Below are 12,676 nucleotides of genomic sequence, written 5' to 3' on the forward strand. Positions count from 1 at the left end.
TGTGAGGCAGCTATATACATCCACCACTTTCAAACTTCACCTACGTTCTCTGATGGTAGAAATAACAGTGAGTGGGAGAACAGGAAACTTGGGTGCATGACAGTTTTTTTTTGCTTTGTTTGAGACTGCTTCTAAAGAGGTAGGGGCATATTTACAAGGGCATTGTGCCACCGGAGCATCACTTTTTGTGATGCTCCGGTGACACTGTGCCCTGCTCCATATTTACAAAGCAGCGCTAAGCCACTTTGTGTGGCCTAACACCGCCTTGTAAATATGTACAGTTTTCTGCAGTAAAGGGGTGTGCAATGGGTGTTTCTGTGGGCATTACCACGCAACACCAATTGCTTTTAGACACTGCTCCAGATTTACAAGGATCTGTAAATCTGAGGCAGCACAAAAAATGTACGCCACGAGTTGTAAGGGTGGCGCAACAAGGAGAAATACTTTTATTTCCCTCATTTTTTGATCTTTCTATTTGTGATGCATTTTGCAGCACAGATAGAAGGAGCAAAATCATCATTGATGGTTGTTTTTGTGCAGGAAGGTGTCCTTTCCTGCACAATAATAATCATCCCTGCAACGCAGGCACGCTTGCACAATTATACAAGGGTGCCTGTTCTGGTTCTAGGCTGCTTTTTTGCTCCGGCACAGGGATGAGTACAGGAATGTGTCATATTGTTATAAATATGGTGCATTCCTGCACTTCGAAAATGATTCAGCTCAGCACAGCAAAATAGCTTGCAGCACTGCGCAGCACCATTTTCTTGTGACTATGCCCTGTAGTGCTTTGGCTGGGTCCATGCTTCAAGCAAAGGTTTGAGCACGAAATTGTTTTGCCTTCCTGCTTTCCTAACATGGTGTCCACCGGCCTTGTTGGGTTCAGGTCACAACCACAATACAGGGCCCTTCTCCGGTCATATGGCGCACCTAGTGGCGGCTGAGATCACTTTCCTTGGTAAGTTCAAATTGCAAAAGCAACATATGAATTAATTCCATTAAGTAGCTATATTGCTGATAGTTCAAATATCTTATATTTAATCACAATTATCGAAATCGTGTTGATAATAATGGCGTACCTTGTGGTTCGTTTTAAAGTAACAATAACCCTCCAAGCTATGTACATGCATGTATGTACAGTTATGTTATCTCTGTACCCCCCACCCACCTTGAACGCCTAAATAAGTCATAGCGTGCAGGTAATTACAACTGACAATCTGGGGGAACATTGCACGTGCTATTTATGAGCTATTTGTAATATTCAGGTGTAACATGTTTTATGCGGCCATTGCTAAAAAAAAAATTGAAAATTGCGATGTAAAATAAGATACTGGTGACATCATCAATACCAGTGTCCCAGCCACATTAAATAAAATACCTGTTTATTGTTATCTCCGATATCTAATATTCCTCAAAGCTTGTTTTTCTTATCACTTGTCATTAGCTTGTTAGAACCAACACAACCATTATGTTGTTTACCATATTGTCTCAGCTGCGACCTTACTTCACGCAAGATAGTGTCTCAGATCCATACAGTAGCTGCCGGCACAGGTAAGAGCGATGAGGTGGTGGGGGAGGAGGGGTCGGGTAAGTTGACATCCGATGGGAGAAGTAAAATTGAATTAAAAAATAAATAAAACCACTTACCTTGCGCTTGCAGCATTGCCGACTTCTCCCGTTGTATGTCGACTTACCCGACCCCGACAAACTTACCTGTGCCGTCCGCCACTGGTTCCATACATGCCAATCTTAGACTTACTCTTCAGGAATCTGGGTATGTATGCATTACTAGAACATACATACACAGAACCCACCTCTTCTTTCTACTCTTTACTAATCCTCATGACTAACCATCCAACGCTCGTAACACCTCTGCACGGTACATATATTATTCAAACTTCCAATTCATACGTACTCCAATGCATATTTTCCAACTGAAGTACAATTTTTATTTTCCCCCAAACTTACCCTAACATGGCGTCGGTCTTTTTGACAGTCCTCTTTACTTAAGTTGTCAGTAACCAGGTATAAGTAACACCCAATGTGCACACTTTCACGTTAGTCACTGACCCCGCGGGTGGATGCCTGCACAGGTAATCTCGACAGGTGAGTGGTTGCTCTGTTTGTTTCCTTAGACTGTTACCACTGACTATCTCTGACCCTCCAACTTCACTTAATGTGTAAAGATGCTAGGTTTGGTGCGTTGTTCTGATTAAACATCATTTCTAAAATTAATATAAATTCTGGTCCCTTCATCCTTCCTGCTCACACAGCTGGCAGTGCTGATTATTTTTTTTTTTTAAAGTGCCAGGGCCCTCATCAGGAGGACACTGCAGCCTGCACCATCCATTGCCCCTGCCAGAGCTTCCAATGACAGCACCAACTTAACTACAAACCATCACACTCTAATAAGGGTGACAATTCATACTATTCCAGGCCCCCCGAAGGTATAAGAATGGCACAGGTAGCAGTTATTCGTCATTGTTAATGTATATTCAATTAGCAAATAGCTGTTGTCGTGCTTGATGTAGCGCTTAAAAGTTTGAAAATTGTAGGGGTGTATTATACTCACTGTTAGTCGGCACCCGCATATAATCAAATGTGTGCTCAGGTATCTTGTGTGCAATGTATTATGAATTGTATAACCTATATCGATTTTAATAGAAGTGCTAGCTATGTACAAGCCCATTGTAAACGTATTGGAGAAATGTATAGAGTTTAGTTTATGTGAAATGTAATGTGGTGTTAGAAATGTGCACCCTAGACTTCGTGTCTGTAGTTTGTTTAGCTTGACCACACATGAAAGAAAGACGTAAATGTCAATACTGTGATTGAAACCTGCTTGTGTAACCGAAGTAGTGGCCAGAATTCGCATATATCTTTGAGGCGAAAGGCCTGGTATTTTCTTATGTTAGCCAAGGGCAATAGGCCAAAAAGGATTTATTCCAGTAGAGGTTTTAGGCTGTAGTAAATTGCAACTTAAAAGATGTGAAGAATGTCTGCTTTGCATGATCTCACCCCAGGTGCAAGGACAGTTGCTCGTTAGTAGAGAAGCTCTTTGTTCACAAATTGACTTATGTAGTAAAAGCCAGACATGGGAGTGTATTGGAATGTGCCAATCGTAACTCCTAGTGCGGATGGCGTCTGGGACTCAAGGCCAAGCGATGGACGATGGAACTGGACAGCGCTCTGTGGAAATTTACTGAAAGACGACCCCGGAGAAGAGGAGGCGCAAAGGGCGTGTTCTGGGATTTGGGGTTCTGTATTAGGGACAGCGCCCCGAGGGTGGAGGGAGTTCAGAGCAGCCCTGAGCAGAGGAAGGCTAGGCGAAGAGATAGAGGGGGCAACTTAGACCAGCTCTCTAAGTGAAGTCTTCTTATGAAGTTTCACTCTGACACCTTTTATTCGATGAGGGTCTCAAGGGATTGCTAAGTAGGGATGTCATCTAGTGCAGAGTAGGGACAGAGATGGTATGGTTCAGTGTCCCTAGTATCGACATTTGCTTGGTGGTGTTCTACCTCATGCTTTTAGAGATTGTACTTTTAGTTATTTTTAGCCGTATGCGGATTCTTCGTAGAGTAGCATTTGTGTTAGTGCCTATGTACATGTTGTGCCTCGTATTGAGGACTTTGTATCTGCAAATCTTCATGCTGATAATAAAAACCAGAGAGCCAAGAGATTAAGTCTCGAGTCCTTGATTATGGCAAATTGCGGACAGTAATTTTGATAATTGTGTTTTTCCCTCCACGCTATTGGGCAAGTAAAAAGGTCCATCTGACCAGAGTGGGTTCCAGTAGATAATTGCGAGATACCCAAATGGGCCGGAGCATGCTCATCCCTAATTAGGCAGACAGCACCGCCATGTGGCAGACTGTCATAAGAACCGGTTCTTACATTTAAGTGAGATGCCAAGCACCGGAAACCACCACCCAAATTAAGCACTGTATGCTGGCCAACCGGCGGTTTATCCCACTGTATGGATGGAAATACGTTTTGTTCTATAATTTATATTTCTCTTCCAACTCGTAACTATTTTTTGATGAAACATTGTTTTTTGACACGTTTCCAACAATGATGCCTACAACCCTTGTGGTATTTGTACTTCTTTTCTTGTTCGGAACAACACCCTGACCACCATCGGGTTATTTCTACATTAATCGACTTGCAACGACATGGCTCGATCTCTCCATAAGCTGATTACCTGCTACGCTATTTTCTGGTCTCATGCTATGGTGCCAGATGTACGACCTGCCAAATAACGCCTCGAAAATTGCGCCGCATTTGTGTCTCGCAATTTGCGAGACGCTATTTGGCATGTACAACAGTGTTTTCAACACAGTTTACAATTCCCAATGGGGTCGCAAATTGCGAGGCTCATGAATTGTAATAAGCTTCTCGCAATTTACAAGCCCGTTGGGAATGACAGGCCCTCCCAGGGATGGTGGCCTGCTGGGCTCCGCAGACCAGCATGTCTGGGACTGCTTTGAAATAAAGCAGCTTTTTTTTTAAATGCATCCCATTTTCCTTAAAGGAAAACGGGATGCATTTTTTTTAAAAATGAAACGTTTTCGTTTCATTTTTTAAGGGCAGGCAGTGGTCCCTGGGACCACTTCCAGCCCTTAAAAAATAATATTGCATGCACTTGCAAAGGGGATGGGGTCCCCTGGGGACCCCTTCCCATTTGCAAATGCATTACCACCTACTTAAAGTAGGTGGTAATTTGCGAGTGTTTTGCGACCGCAATTGGGGTTGCAAAACATTGGTACATAGCTTTGCGGTGGCTATTAGGAAGGGAATAGCGAGTCGCTAAACATTATTTTGCGAGTCGCAATTTATTTGAAACTCGCAAAATACTGTTTGTACATGCTTTTTAGCTCAAACGTACTTCTGGCCCCGAGTGTTTGTTACTTCTCGTACTGTGGTCATAACCGGTATTCTCTGCACGGGCATTTAACATGTGCCTTTGTGCCTATAGGGGCCTTTGGACTTCTACTTTCTTCAGTATGGGCTCTCAGCCCTTTCCTGTGGGCAATAAAATGCTAAATTTGCAAACTTTACAGTTGATTCTGCTGCAGTTGATTAGTTATTACTAGGCATTGCTATTAGGTTTTGAATAGCTTAAAAATAGATTTCTTAACTTATATTTCTCTGCTCCTAGACTTCAGATGTTTCAAATCTGGGCATTTTAGTAAAGTTTGTACAGGTGGGAGGAAAAACAAAGTGCAGTGCATTATAGACACAGACAATCAGAGTGTAGTTGGTAACATTGAGCAAACGATGGATACATTAGTCTCAGTAGTTGACATGAAAGCAATTATGTGGTCCAAACCATTCAAATAAATGAAGATCCACACATTAAAGCCATAATAGATGGAAAACCAATTGATTTACTATGAGACTCAATCACAAGGATCACCATTATTTCTGCTGAAAATGATGGAAGTGTCTGGAACCAATAAACGTTGCTTCTTTTTGATTTTACAACCATGGCGTTTAAAGAGAGCAAAATTATTTTCATAGGGTTCTTTTCGGCTGGCCTCCCATTCTAACATTGCAGCATTCATGGTAAAATGTATGTGGCGAAAAAATGACTCAGTGTTCTTGGGTAGTGGCTTCAGGCCCACTCCAAAATGATTATTATACATGTAGACAAGGTGCAGGTTTTGCTACTAGAACACAGTATCATTCGGTCTTGGTATAACAAACATCAACCAGTGGTAAGATCAAAGATAAAAGCAATCAACCTCCAGTGAAACACATCTTCAGAATGTGCCTCTTAGTGTTTGTGCTGATCTGGAGGAACAGACTGATGACATGTTAAAACAGGGCACAACTGAGTCTGTTGATGCAACATTATGAATTTCTTCTCTTATCATAGCTGTCAAGAAGAGAGCATTGATCTTAGAAGCTTGAATGACGCCATAGAGGTAGACTTTTCCCCTTCCTTGCATCGAAGATTTATTAAACCTCATTTGGCTAGCTTCTCGGTGTACAAAATTGTATATGAAAGCAGCATGTCACCATATAGGGCCAGATGTATGACCCTTTTTTGCGTCGGCAAACGGGAGATCCTCCCGTTTGCAACCGCAAAAAATGGATAATGGCATGTACAAAATCCAATTGATATGCGGATATGCGACTCCCACTATTAGGAAGGGGCGTCCCTTCCTAAGAGCGAGTCTCCATACCATGTACAATTGTTTTGCGACCACATTTGCGGCCGGAAAACACTTGCAGTTTACCACCTACTTCAAGTAGGTGGTAAACCGCACGCAAATGTGAAGGGGTCCCCAGGGGACGCCTTCCCCTTTGTGAGTATGTGAGGAAATATTTTTAAGAGCAGGGTGTGGTCCCAGGAACCACTGCCTGTCCTTAAAAAAATGAAACTGGAAAGATTCATTTTTCTTTTTTAAATGCATCCCGTTTTCCTTTAAGGAAAACAGGCTGCATTAAAAAAAAAAAGAAAAAAAAAAAGACTGATCTATTTAAAAGCAGTCCCAGACATGGTGGTCTGCTGACAGCCTCATCAATATTCATGAGGCATGCAATTTGCGACCCCATTAGGAATCGCTAACAGTGTCTGAGACACTACTATACATCCCAATTTGCGAGTCGCAAATTGCGAGTCGCAAATGTGACGCAATTTGCGAGTCGCAAATTGGAGGGTCATACATCTGGCCCATAGTGCTTTAACTCAGTTCATGATACTACACTACTTGTTGTCATTATGCCATTTGATTTGGCATCAGCAGCATAAAATTTCCAAAGGTGGGATATATGAGATGTTAGAACAATTTACTAATGATGTTGCTTTCCAATCTTACATTTTAATTTCAGACACGTGATTCAGCAACACGATCAAACTGTTGATAAAGTCCTGGAAATTTTGCTTGAAAATGGAGTCCCTCTAAGAAATGAGAAATGTATTTTTTGGGCAAAAGAATTTGAGTACTTAGGTAATGCTTTGTTTAAAGACATCATCAAACCTAGGCAAGTGTTCACAATTTTATTATCAGTGTTCCATCATCCAATGACCACTTACAGTCATTTATGGGCATCTGTGAATTATATAAAAAATTTGTGAGAGATTTTGATAATTTAACAGAGCCGTCCAGTCCTTTGCTCAAATCAAATGCTGGTTTTAAATGGAACTAGAGAGGTGAGATAGCTTTTACTGAAGGCTCATACTTTGCAACCATTTGAGGAGGGGCGTGCTATTCATATCACAGTTGAGGAAAGTGCTTCTGGTCTAGGATCTGTATTACCTCAGATTGATGGCTACAAAGAATACACTGTCTGTTTTGCATAAAAAAACTTTAGCTCCCACTGCACATCATTATTTTGTTATACAAAATGAAATGTTCCCTTCTCATACTTTATGTGAAATATTGGAAAAGTAAGGTGCGAAGCATCTGAGGCTCCTCTATATTGACCTCAGAACAACTGGATGGTTGAAAGGTAATGTTTAGTGGTATGTTTTCATAGAGGTGTTAGGTAAAGAAAAGAAGTGGATATAGGTGAGCATGAAATATTATGATCCTACAGAAAAACTCCTAACATTTACACAGGCAGATTTCCTTTTGAGTTGATGGGTGGGAGAGTGACGTCTTTGATGTTGGATCCAAATTGGTTGCATGCATAAATTTCCCCAAAAAAATCTTTGGAAAGGAGCTTGAGTGATACAAGGTGCAAAGTAAATTTGATGGATAGTGTTATAAACTTTTCAGTTTATGGTGGGAAAACTAGTCAGGTTTTGTTAAAAAGGAGAGTAGAGTCCGAGATCCTGTGCGTTTGTTGGAGGTGCGCGGCAATGCTATGTTGGTCAACGGGGAGCAGTGGATGCATTGTGGAAGGGTAGCTAAGGTTCAGAGAATCTGTCTGCCATCGAGATCCCCAGGTGATTTTTCTGCACCTGCTTCTTCAAGGGATCAGTCATACGTGGTTACTAAAAAGTGTAGCGCTGTCCTACATATTCTTTCTCAGTGTCTCCCTCTCAGCCGGCCTCATGCTCAGCCTATTCAGAGACTAACTGAACATTCATGTGCATCTTTTATGGCTGCTACTTATTATGAAGTAAGTTTTGGCTGTTTTTGCAGTTATTTTGTTTTCTTATTAATTGAATGGCATGTGTTTGCCTGGTGTTGGCATTCAACCTGTAAAATGGGGGATCTGTGGCGATGCACAGTAATGTATTTGATTACGCCCAATTATATTCTCTACTAAAGTCAAGACTGATGGTCTTTTAATTGCTGCTAAAAGTGGTGGAGGGGAGTAAAACAATTTACGGTTATACTTTCAATTTAGTCATACTCTAAAGGATCACAGACTCCGAATTTCAATTTTGTGGGTTTATTATAAGGCCAAAAATAATTGAATATAAACACACCTCAATATCAGAGTATACAAATGCATGAATATCAAGGCAGAGCCGAATCTACGGATATAATTCATTCGGCAATAAAGGCATAATATGATGAACTCCAAAATCAGTATGCAACAAAGAATCGAAACCAAGTCCAATTCTCTTTTCATTTAGGAGAAGAAAACAGAGGTATCTTTCCCTACTCTACTCTAGATGAAAATCCTACCTAATTTTCCATTATCCTGTCTCAAAGGGGTCAGCACGTGTGGACTTCCTAATAAGTACTCACGTCAAATGGGTCTGATAGCTTAATGCCATGGAGCTCGCTCTAAGATGATCCTTCTCCGAAGTAAGCAGAAGTCACTCGAATCTGTCCCTGCGCATCATACAAAAGACAATGTTCAACCCACAATAAGTCACATGATGAACTTTTTCACTTGCAGCTTTTTCAGTGGTTTTCCACAGAAGCTTTAATTATTTTTTCTTCGTCTTCCAGTGGCCTTGGGTTTCAGATAGGCCAGGCACAAAAGGAGTCCTTCCTTCTCGAATTACAGACTTCTTCAAAGACATTCCGGGTATCTCCCTAAATCTAAGAATAACTAGGCCGAATTCCTGCACCTGCAGTAGGATGAGAACACACTGTCTTCGAGCACAAAAAGGATTCATTTAATTACAATTCTTGAGCAATCGGGGTGAAACGAAACTCAAAACAACTTGCAATTTGGGCCTTCAATTCAGGCAACTTAAACTAAACACTGTTACATTGCATGAGTATAATTTCATCCTGCACATTACACATACAGGAATTATAAGTGTCTCTAATACATGTATAACACTACTTGAATGTGCACACTACAATTTCAGTGCTACAATAACGTGAATAAACGCATCTTAAAAATTATGCCTAAATCCTTCTAACTTCTTAAGGTGCAGATAATGATTGTCCTGCAGTCGTTCCGTATGCTGCTCTCGCTTTTTCAAAGACCTTTCGTTATGTCGTGCCCTTTGCCATTTGTAAGCCTTGATGGCTCCTAATAGTACAATTATACAAATGACTGCTGTTATGATAGGTTTCAGAATGTATCCCATTATTCTTTGTCCTAAACTTCCAAACCAGCTCCCAACCTTTCCAAATCCCTTACCGATTTGCTCCCAAAGTCCCTCAGCAGCCAGATCACGTAAATCTTGATGAATCTCTGAAATGTTATTTATGTACTTCCTTATATCCTGACTATTGTCAGGATTTGTAGGAATATAAGTGCAGCACTGTTGGGCTTTCAATAATTTAGAGACTCCTCCGGCTTTTGCTAATAACACGTCTAATGCAAGACGATTTTGAAGAACCATAGCCCTGATCGAAACCATTTCTCCATCAACAAGTAATAGAATTTAGGCAGTATTTACTGAAAGCTTATCTACCAATTTTGCTAATTTTTTAATACTCTCATCATTCAAAATCACACCCCAGCTAGGTATCATGGCGCCAAACACATCCCCAACAATTTCTCCCGCACTTGCACCGCGTTTTCCTCTGTGAGATCTTTTTACTTCCAAAGGCCATGAATTATCGACATGGAAGATTTTCGGGAATACCGAAAGCCAAATAACATGTACCATACCAATTCTTGGGCAATTTCACATAAGCACTTTTTTCACACACAAAATACATATTTGGCACTTTGGTTAATGTATCTAAAAGCGCCTTCCTTATTGATTCCTCAAATAAGAAAATGTGTTCACAATCACTCTCACCCACAAATATTTTGTCATAATATGTTGAAGGGTGTCTAATGCATAGTTTTCCTTTTTGCTGGTAATCCAAGGCTATTGGACCAGAACTCCTCTTTGTTTTATGATCTAATTCTTCCTGAGTCCATGGAATAACCTTATGCTTTGGATCTGGTCTAAATAAAGTTTTCCTATGCCGATCCTCTATCTGATCTTCAAACTTCTTCTCAATGTCGGATAACACACAGGTCAGATTGTGTCTATGGTCATATGATGCATCTAAAGTGATAGTAGGCACAAAATACGTAGACATTCTTTCTACTTCCTTATAGTAATCATACTTATTCATGTATTTGAGAACTGGAACATCTGAGAGTACCACATCATAATTAGAGAAATAGTACTCAAAATGTGCCTTACTATAGAACATGCTCAACAGCACACTACACATGATACCGTATGTTAAAGGTAAGTGATGGTATCGATGCCTTCTTCTACTGAAGCTGGTAATTGCATACACACAAAGCAATCTTTCGCTTCCATTGTATCAACATATTCATATAACAAACGAGCATATGCATTCAACGTGAAATCACCTTTTGATAATTCTACATGTAACATTCGACTAGGTTCTCTAATCCCATCTCTATCTTTTGGGGATGCACCCTCTTCTACATCCAAGGCAGATGGGGTAGTTGTCACCTGTTCCCCATACTTTTCAGCATCGTGAGACCCAACCATAGATGTAACAATCATCACCGTTATGACAATAAGCACCACAACAATAAGGGCACCTATTATGCACTTCTGCTTGCGACCTAAACTTCCAGGCTCCATCTTGAATCTCTGTTGAATTTCTCGAGGCACACACGAAATTAATAAATCTTCTTTCTTTGCTTTATCCTGTTATTCAAAATGTCCTTTCTTTCTTCTGTTTTTCCCTTCGCTTATTACAATTGTCATTTCAATAACACTAGCCTATTGAAGAGATGTAGTCAGCCCTAGCCCTTAGTTCTTCTTCTACTGAAAGTCCATACATTTACATCTTCTTCCACTTGGGCCTAGGTTATCTTCTTTCTAACTGCTAATAAGTTCTTCGTTCACAGTTCAAGCTTCATCATTAATGATATTTCATCCAAGCATAGTAAGAACAAGCTGAAGAATCTCTGCACGAATCTCTCCCATTTCGTGTGCGGTGGGCTGCCGACCAAAGGTAGGAAAAACAAGTTGATTAAGGATGAGAAATCGCAAACCACTCAACCGTGGTGGATCGTGGACTGTCAGAGTCAGTATTCCAAAAGCATCAACTCCGGGGACCAGTAACTGAATATCAATTGTTAAGGTGCTCCCTTCATGTCTCATGGTTCCAGTCCCCAGCCTCCCGGAGCTCTCCTGTATCTGCATCTAAGACCAGGTACATCCACTCAGGAGACGCGTACTTTTGTGACGGTACCCTCTCTCTCTTGGATCGTCGTAGACCATCCGGTCTCTCTTCGGTCTCACTTTGATCGGATTCAGATGTTTCAGTAATAGGAGCGAGGTTCTTCTCAGATGCAAGCCTTATGTTCAGCCTCCCTTTATTTGCTGGCCACGTTTCTGCTTCAGCACCTGCTCTCCTCTCTTCCTCTCGAGCTGATCCTCCTGTATTAGATGGTTCACTCTGTTCTGATTCGAAGTTCACTTCTGAAATTTCATCTATTTCAGAATCTGAACTTAACTCTGGAACAGCTGGTTGTCTTCTTCCTTGCTCTGTGGCACTTTCAGAGGCACTTCCCTGAACAAGGGAAGTCGTTTCTTCTACAGGTTCTGAAACTAGTCGTGTATGCAAAGCGGAAATCCAGTTTGGCAATCTGCCACACTTCACAGCCGTATTTGTGACCAAAAGCACCTGGTATGGTCCTCGCCAACGAGCATCAAGGCAGCTCTTACTCACATGCTTTCAGACAAGCACCCAATCTTCAGGGTTAAGGTCATGCAGCAGGTCTCTTGAAGTAGGGGCAGTCGGAGGCTCGACCTGATGGAACACAGAATTAACCACATCAGCCAGTCCTCTACAATAATCCAAAACCAAATCATCTGTGATGTTTATCAATGCTGTAGCTGGCACTGTAGGCAATCGCATAGCTCTTCCCATCAATATCTCATGGGGAGAAAGCCCTGTCCTTCTATCCGGAGTGCTACGCAAACTCATCAACACCAAAGGCAGTGCATCCGGCCATTTCAAAGCAGTTGAATAACAAACCTTTGCTACCCTCATCTTGATTGTGCCATTTATCTGTTCCACTACACCAAAGCCTCAGGTCTATAGCTGCAGTGCAATCACTGATCAATTTTCAAAGCTGAACACAACAAGTTCATGATTTCGCTATGGAAATGAGTTCCTCTGTCTGTTTCCACCGAGGTCGGAAATCCAAACCGTGGAATCAGTTCCCTTAACAGCAGTTTTGCCAATGTGAGACTGTCACATCGTCTAGTCGGACGTATAGGCTTCAATCCAACGTGAAAAGATACACACCACCACCAAAACATATCTCAGCCTATTGCATCTTGGCATCTCAATAAAGTCCAACTGTATCCTATTAAAAGGAC

The sequence above is a fragment of the Triturus cristatus genome, chromosome 9, assembly GCF_964204655.1.
Source record: "Triturus cristatus chromosome 9, aTriCri1.1, whole genome shotgun sequence".
In the NCBI taxonomy this organism is placed as follows: Eukaryota; Metazoa; Chordata; class Amphibia; order Caudata; family Salamandridae; genus Triturus; species Triturus cristatus.